General features: G+C 34.4%; 1 pseudogene; it reads left to right on the top strand.

Moving 5' to 3' along the window:
* Nucleotides 1-633: 633 nt before the first annotated feature.
* Nucleotides 634-1,184, top strand: LOC123925116 (annotated as a pseudogene).
* The last annotated feature ends 7,429 nt before the right edge of the window (nt 1,185-8,613 follow it).

Raw genomic sequence — 8,613 nt, 5'->3', positions numbered from 1 at the left:
AATCTTTTGCTTAGGTGATCTGTCCATTAATGTAAGTGGGCTGCTAAAGTCCCCTACTTTTATTCCATTATTATCAATGAGTTCCTTTGTGTTTGTTATTAATAGTTTTATATATTTGGGTGCTTCCAAGTTGGGGGCATATTTATAACTGTTAGATCTTCTTTTTGGATAGACACCTTTTTTATGATATAGTGCCCCTTTTCATCTCTTGTTATAGACTTTGGTTTTAAATCTAGTTTGTCTGATGTAGGTATGGCCATGCCAGCTTTCTATTGATATCCATTAGCATGAGAAATAATTCTCCATCCCCTCACTTTCAATATGCAGGTAACAGACACATAGAGAGTTTATATTTCTGTTCTGTAATATCATCCATAAGTCAAAAACAAGCATAGAAACATAGTAACTGCTTACTCCAGATGCCAAGGGCTATTTTCCTTCCTAGTGGACTTGAAATTATTAATTGATTCGAGCTCATAAATAGTCAAGAAAAAAAAAGACAGACTGGATTCTTTATCATAAAAACCAAACCCCAATCATTGCTACCATCAATGAGGAATAAGTTATTAACAGAGTATGAACTTAAAAAGATGAAGAACTCTTCCCCTAAGCATCCAGAGATGATCTCTGAAAATGGTTCATTATTCAGTTGACCCAGAAAACCCTACAAAATTATGCGAATCAGGAGGTTCAAATTTTAGTGTTCACTCTAAGAACACACATGAAACTTCCCCAGCCATCAAGTGTATGCATAGCTGAAAAGCCACCAAGAATCTGAAAGATGTCACTTTGCAGAAGCAGTGTGCCATTCCATTGCTACAATGGTGGGGTTGGTAGATGTGCCCAGGTCAAAGAGTGGGGCTAGACACAGGGCTCATGGTCCAGGAAGAATGCTGCATTTTTACTTTACATGCTTAAAATTGCAGAGAGTAATGCTGAACTTAAGTGTTTAGATACAGATTCTGTTGTCATGGAGCACATCCAGGTGAACAAAACCCCCAAGATGCAACATAGAACTTATAGGTCTCACAGTCAGATTAACCCCATACATGAGCTCTCCCTGCCACATCTAGATGATCCTTAATGAAAAAGAGCAGATTGTTTCTAAACCAGAAGAGGTTGCACAGAAGAAAAAGATATACCAGAAAAGACTGAAGAAACAAAAATTTATGTCCCAGGAGTAAATTCTGCATGGAATAAACACAAATAAAAATTTGAAAAAAGATGAAGAAACTCAAAAGTCAGAGAGGGAGAAAGGCAAAATTAAAATTCTATTATTTCTCCAGATACTTTCTGGGAGGAAAAATAGAGAAGGGGAGGGGAGGAGGAAGGGAGGGAAGGAGAAAGAGAGAGAGAATGGATAGAAGGAAGGAAGGGTTCCTGCCCTTCTGCCCCAAAAAGACATTGAGGTGCTTGTAGGGAAACAATTCTCCATGAGTTCTCAAAGTTCGTCAGCACAATCAATAGCTTATTTATGCACTAATAGTCCAGGATGTTTGTAGAGCTAAAGGCCCTGGAAGATAGGGTGTCTCTTTCACTTTAGGTTAGTTTACAGATCTGTTTGCCACGAGGATAAGAAAATACCCCCCTTCCAGTCAAAATTTGGACAGATTTGCTAAGAGCCAATGCAAAAGATTAGAGTTATCTGAAATTGTGTTTCCTAGGCTGTGATACTAAATCACTATGTGTGGATTCACCTGGGTCTATCTCTGCATCACCTTATAGACTTGGGGACCACAAGGGGAACCCATGCAAACATGAAGTTGATGCTACCTATGGTGCTACAAGAAAGTTCTTTGCTGTGACCCAGGAATTTCATAACTTCTACCAGTGTCAGTGAAACTGTGGCTGGCTAACTTGTTAACTTGTAGGATAAACTCTCACACGTTTCACACGTTTCACATTTCTTGACAAGGGCATTCTCTTTAACCATGCAGTTTCCTTGAATCTTTGAGGTATGTCTTCTTGGGCATCTTCATGGATGATCTCCAAAGCTATTAAAGCATTAAGTTTCAGAAGTTTAAAATACATGTCTTTGTTACCAATATAAAATGAAAATGTATCAAATATTTCCTTTAATTCATTAAGAAAGTAATTGGTAAATGACTGTGACTCCTTTAAAGAACACATGAGAAGTTAGGTTACTTAATAGAAGAGTAAGATTCCTGGGTTGCATAAAAAAAACTTGTTAATGTTGACTTGGAATAGCAATCATAATTTTTGGCCTTTTACTACAACATGGTCAGGATAAGCTCTGGCACTAGAAATGTAAAATAGTCCAATAAATAGAAAGTCTAATTTACCACAGTACTGAAAAATAATTTAGTCATTTTGGGCCTATTTTCAGGTTTCAGATGATGTTTCTCACTTACGGTTAAGAAGATGCCACAAGTTAATATATTTAAAGTTCTTTGAACAATTTTTGGCACATAATTAAATGCTATGTATGTGTTAGCTGTCATTTTGTTTATCTATGTATATGTATTTTTTGGAAACCGAGCATAAAATAGTTTTCTGTTCTTTTAGGTGGGAAATAGCCAAAACTGAATTTTAGCTTATCATCGACCAACTTATAGGTAAATGATGATACTTCCCCTCCACCCAAAATAACACAATGCTATCAAAATCTTAGGCCTGTGTCTTTATCTGTTTTCCCCTCTTATTTTATCATTCTAATGCTCTGTGTTAGGAGCACAACAGAATTACTCATCAAGTCTTTTCTGAATCATAGTTCCCTGATTCCATTGTATATAATGAATTAACTTCTCTTATATGCATCTAGAAGATACTAGCTGTATACCATTCTTGGGAAAATTGAAAGAATGGTTGCTAAATTCATTCTTCATTCTCTTGAGGGAGAGGCTCAAGCTAGACCAGCAAGAGGAATATCAGCACCTGGAAACTTGTCAGAAATGCAGAAGCGCAGGCTCTACCTCACAGCAATGGAGCCAGAACCAGAATTTTAGTGAGCAGCAAATGGATATTAAATATGTCCATTAATGGGTATTAAAGTCTGTGACACGCTGCTCTAGAGAATCCATCTGTAGGGAGAGAGTAGACTAGAGGATAAATCTTCATCTGAAAGGCAGTTTAAGTGAGACCTCTGAAGCCTGATGACTTTGTGTAAAAGCTGGTTCCCTTCTTTTAATAGTTTTGTGACTTCTCAAGATAAATAACCCTTTTGCACTTTAGTTTCTTTTTCTATAAATTGGATATTTACATAAGGATATTATCAGCTTCATAGCATTGTAGAATTGAGTTCCACATATGTAAATGGTTTATATCAGCACATGATAAGCTCTCAATAAATGAGAACTATTGTGATTTATATCCATGTCTTGGAGACACTTTTTATGTTTTTACCCAGATATGACTGTTGGACGTATTTTAATTTCCACCCCTTGTGTGAACTGAACTTTTTATATTAATGCTGTACTGTTTTACATTAATTATGCCTGGCTTTCTAAGTGAATTGAATAAAGGATGTCATAAGCACTGTGAAAAAAAAAAATTGACTATTGCCCCAATATTGCAACATTCAAGGATTTCAAGATTACATTTATCATTAGATAAATTGTATTTATTTTCTTTCTAAAACATAGCCTTAATTAAAAAAAAAAGCATGGCCTTATGTGATTTTCAGTCTTGATAGTATTCGACCAGTTTGAATTAACAACTATATGTACACCTTGCCATATCACTCATCATCCTGAAATAATTAACAAAATATTTAGTCATTTTATCTGTGAAAGAAGAGGAATTGAAGCCCCCAAAGAACCCAGTCTTAGGGAAAGATTAATTGTAACTTAGGAGATATTAAAGTAACCTTAGGTAAGAATTACTCTGAGGTGAAGAAAGTTTTAAAATCATTAAACAGCATTTTGGCATTATTACCACAGGAATGCCATGGAGCCCTAAACACAGGAGAGAAAATTTTCCTAAGAAGGTAGTATGGAGGACATATATTGCATGGAGCATTAAATGTGGTGCATAAACAATGAATTTTGGAACACTGGGGAAAAAATTAAATTAAACTGAAAAAAGAAAAGAACCCTATTATTCTTAAGGAATTAAGCAGAAAACCACTTCCTACTCCAGAAAGAATTCCTCCATCTTTGTTTCCATGGTACTATGCTCATTTGAGTTTTTCTCAATGTTCTTTTGCCAGCTTCTGCCAAATCATACATTGCTCTTCTATTTTTCTTAAAATCTTAAAATATTTGCGAATAGTAAAAAACAACAACAACAGAACGTATAGATGTATTTAAAATATAAAGTAATAATATCCTGTTCCAATTCTCTCTACTCCCCCCTCTCTTCCTTCTGAACTATTTTAATTAATTTGTAAATTATTCCCTAGTTTCATCCACGAGTTTAAATAAACAGGCTTATGTCCTATAAGTTGATATGTCTATGATAGAACTTTAGGTCTATTTTCACCTCACTGTATGTAACTCTCCTGTTTTGTAAGTTATCACCCATCTCCTCATACTGCTTTCAAGTCCTAAGAAAGCAGAAATGTATGTTCCTTTTACTGCTGTATTCACAGAGGTAGAACAGTACTTGTCACTTTGCTTTTGTTGCGTTAACAAATAATGAGTAAATAGATTAAAACTGATCTCATAGCAATCCTCTTTTTAACCTCCAGTTTTCGATAGCATAAGTATTTCTCTTATTCTTCCTTAATTAAATTTTTTATTTTAATAATATACCTAAATTAAGTATTTTTCCACATGAACTTGAAACTCCTGGCCTTCTAGTAATGAAACATCTCAAATTTTTCTCAGTTCCTTCATCTCTACTATAGATTATGCTTCCTAAATAATACCATTTATATCCACAGTCTTCGTTTTGATAATTTCAGAATTTTATCATTATTTTAGATATAATCTGAGTTACACAGTAATAATTCCATTTGGTTATCTTAAAGAAAATGCAAGAACAAAAAAAATTATTTGCAAATGAGGTCTCATGGATTGGAATAATTGTTAAGCTGTTGATCCTTTACACTTCCTACTTTATTTAGAATTGTGTCTCTATTTCTCTTTTTTATTACTACTTTGAAGCTATTATTGTATTTTACTTATATTAATTCAATAAGCAACTGATTTATACATATATCCTATACCGTTCTCTCTGTACTCTGACCTTTTCCTATACCCAGTTTGTCACATCGATTTTCACAATTCTTCTATTTGTTTTTAGTTACAAACTCCAGGTATGTCATGTATGTCCAAACTCTTGTTCTTGTCTCAGAAACACACTAAAATCTCTAAAAGACTGAAGCTACATGGCATTCGGAAACATACCACCATGCACCTTCTTCAATGACAGTATTACTTCCGATTATTTTGTCAGACTTCCATGACAACAAAACTTAAGGAAATAATTTTGTGGAAAATCCATACATTCTAGAACACTAGAGATTTGCCTTTCACATTTAAGTCATAATCTACCTTGAAATAATTTTGTACACAAAATGAGCTAGAATCCATTTTTTTGTTTACAATTAATGGATAGCTATTAAGTCTGAAACTGTGTGCAAGTTAACAATTTTACCTGCTACAGGTAAACATGTACCGTGTACATGACCATGCACATACACACACATACACACACGTATCACACCATTTACTCACAAAGCATCTTAGCAGCATGTGTTCCCACTCAGAGTGATGTGATGAGGCTCCGAGATACCCATATGTATAGTTGGGTTTGTACCACAGAAGGAGAACCTTAAAATTATGAGGTTCATATCTTATATAAAGCAGCTGTCAGATCTGTACCTTTGCCTCTATGAAGGGAAGAACAGAAAATTTTGCTCTATAAAATAGACAAATCATTCTTAGGGGAAAAGATTTCTAGGTCTATTACCTTTAGAAATTATGCCAATGGATTAAGGGGAGATGAATCTTTAAATCTCTCCTGAGCAGTTCATTATCTCTAAATTTCAAGGAGTGCTTGTCATTCAATATTAGACTACACTAAAATGTGAAAATATTTATAAAGCATTGCTTCCCAACAGAAATTTTTCTCAATAACAATTAGTGAATAGCCATCCTTTCCCCAGTGTTCTGCAGAGTAAATTGGTTGTTTTGCATATTTCCATATGAGCATGGGTCGGTTCTGGATTCCCTAGTCTATTCAATTGTTTTCCTTCTATTTTCACATTAATTATTTAACATCACATTGTTCACATTAATCCTGTAGCATTTTATAAAATCTTTATGACAAATTATATTACCTGAAAGGCCAGTTCCTTGCTTCTTCTTTATTTTTTAATCTTTATTTTTTTAAGATTCTCATAATTATTTTGATACCTTATAAGATGAATAATTTGGGGGGGAATTTAGTTGAAATTGAACTGAATCTATAAATCAGTATTATAAGAACTCATGTTTTATAATGCTTAATAACCTTATTTGTAAACATCACATGCTTTTCCGTGGGTTTTCTTTAATATTAAATTATTTAAAATATAAATAAATTAATTGTTAAGTTAAACCCAGATCTCAACTCTCTATCATCAAATAAAAGGTATAAAAATTGAATCTTATTCAATGTGACCTGCATGACAATGAAAAATAATAAATTACAATTGCCCATGTGAACAAAGATTAATCTCAACAAGTAATATTGAACAAGGAAGACAAATTTCTGACAATAATAAAATTTCAGTATGAGTATGTCCCGTGCCATATTGGAAATAAATTTGGTAAATCTGTCAACCCTGGTTTCAGGTTAGTTGTTAACCTAGTATCTCTTTTAAGTATTCTTCAAGTAAGAGGACTTGACAACACCATACTTCATCCTAGACTCATCTGGCAATTGAGAGGGCACCATCTGTGTTAAGTTGGTGCCTTTCTCCAAAGAGAAACAACCTTTCCATACCTTCGTGATACAAAGTAGTTTTGCAATATGGAACAAGATGCCCACTGAAATTAAGCTTCTGCCTTCCCACAGAAACTGTGATCTCCCTTGATGTTTGTGTTTCAGTGAGATGACTCCCAGATTCTTGAGAAAGACATTGCTTAAAAAGTGACAAAAGGCCTGCTAAAATAGGACCTCTCAAGTCTTCAAGAGAAAGTACATACATTTCAAAGAGATGGGAAAGTGCTTACAATTACATGTTGTCTAAGGAAATTGCTCAAAGAGAAAGGAGAGGGAAGTCTCTCCCTTTTTCTTCTTTTTTCTTCCTTTATTTTCAACAGATAGAATTACACCCCTTATTTTTAATTTGTATTTGTCCTTTCAGTTGTCAGATAAAATACATGTTCATTTAATTTTTTTTTTTAAGATTTTTTATTTATTTATTTGACAGAGAGAGATCATAAGTAGGCAGAGAGGTAGTCAGAGAGAGTGAGAGGGAAGCAGGCTCCCTGCTGAGCAGAGAGCCCGATGTGGGACTCAATCCCAGGATCCTGAGATCATGACCTGAGCCGAAGGCAGCGGCTCAAACCACTGAGCTACCCAGGCGCCCCTACATGTTCATTTAAGTTTGAATTTCACATAAATATTTTTAGCATATGTTTCAAAGTACATGTGGAATAAATGTCATAAATCTGTCAGTCCTCACTCCAAAATAATTGTTGACATAGTATAGAGGGGAAAATTCCTACCAACTACCACTAGCTTAGTAGTTCAAGCTCACTGTATCAGGCAGAAGATCCCACAGCCACATCTAGAAAAGTATAGAGTTTCAGACCAAAAGAACAGAAATGGCTTTTCCCATTCAAGCTTCACAAAAGCTCTGATACATAAGAATTCTTAAGAGGAGAAGGTGGGTAAAGGCAGCTAGGATCTGGACAAAACTCCCAAGATGCTCCACACGAAGAACCTCATGCAAATAGTAAATAAATGTAAACTTCTTCTTAGGTGGAGATCTTAATAAGCTAAGAGGGGGACTTTAGCCCAACAATAACATAACAACAACAAAAGGCACTCAAATTAATCAATTAGCCCACAGTAATTTTAAAGGAACATGCTTATTTTGTATACTGCAGCTATTCAAATCCAAGCAGAACATTTAAGATGAAGATCATTATCGCTGTGAAGATGAAAGAGTGATAAACTACTAACAGCCCATCCCAGGCTAAACACAGTTTACACTTGTGCTTTGATATGCTGTTAGGGAGGCTGTTTGCAGACCCTAATCACTTAAACTCACAATTATTCTTAAGTCTTTGCTCAAAAACCCTTATTCCATTTGTAATTATAATGATTTACCTCAACAATCTTAGCAATTGCTATTATTTTCTGAAGTTAAAATTCCCTGTTACTCACACCCATCATATGAGAATTCAATACAAAGTCTTGTGAACAGTTCTCTTGAATAGCCTCCTCTGTAATCTTGCTTCTTAGATTCATATTATTCAGTTGCTGAGAAAACTGAGTGTTGACACTTTTGAGTTTTGCATGTATTTTTATTTAAAAAGGAGTATCATACATTTTGTTGATTAACAAATAAAAATTCAGGGCTGTCTTACTCTCTTCAATAGACCATAAAAAGTAAATTATGGGGTCATCCATACATCTCCCAGAGGAAAAGCTTCAGAAATCTCAGTTAAGATAGTAGTTGAATTAAACTGCCATAAAAAGAAAAAAAAATAGTGT

This window comes from Meles meles, chromosome 14 (genome assembly GCF_922984935.1).
Source record: "Meles meles chromosome 14, mMelMel3.1 paternal haplotype, whole genome shotgun sequence".
Lineage (NCBI taxonomy): Eukaryota > Metazoa > Chordata > Mammalia > Carnivora > Mustelidae > Meles > Meles meles.
This window is presented reverse-complemented; position numbering and strand designations above follow the sequence as displayed.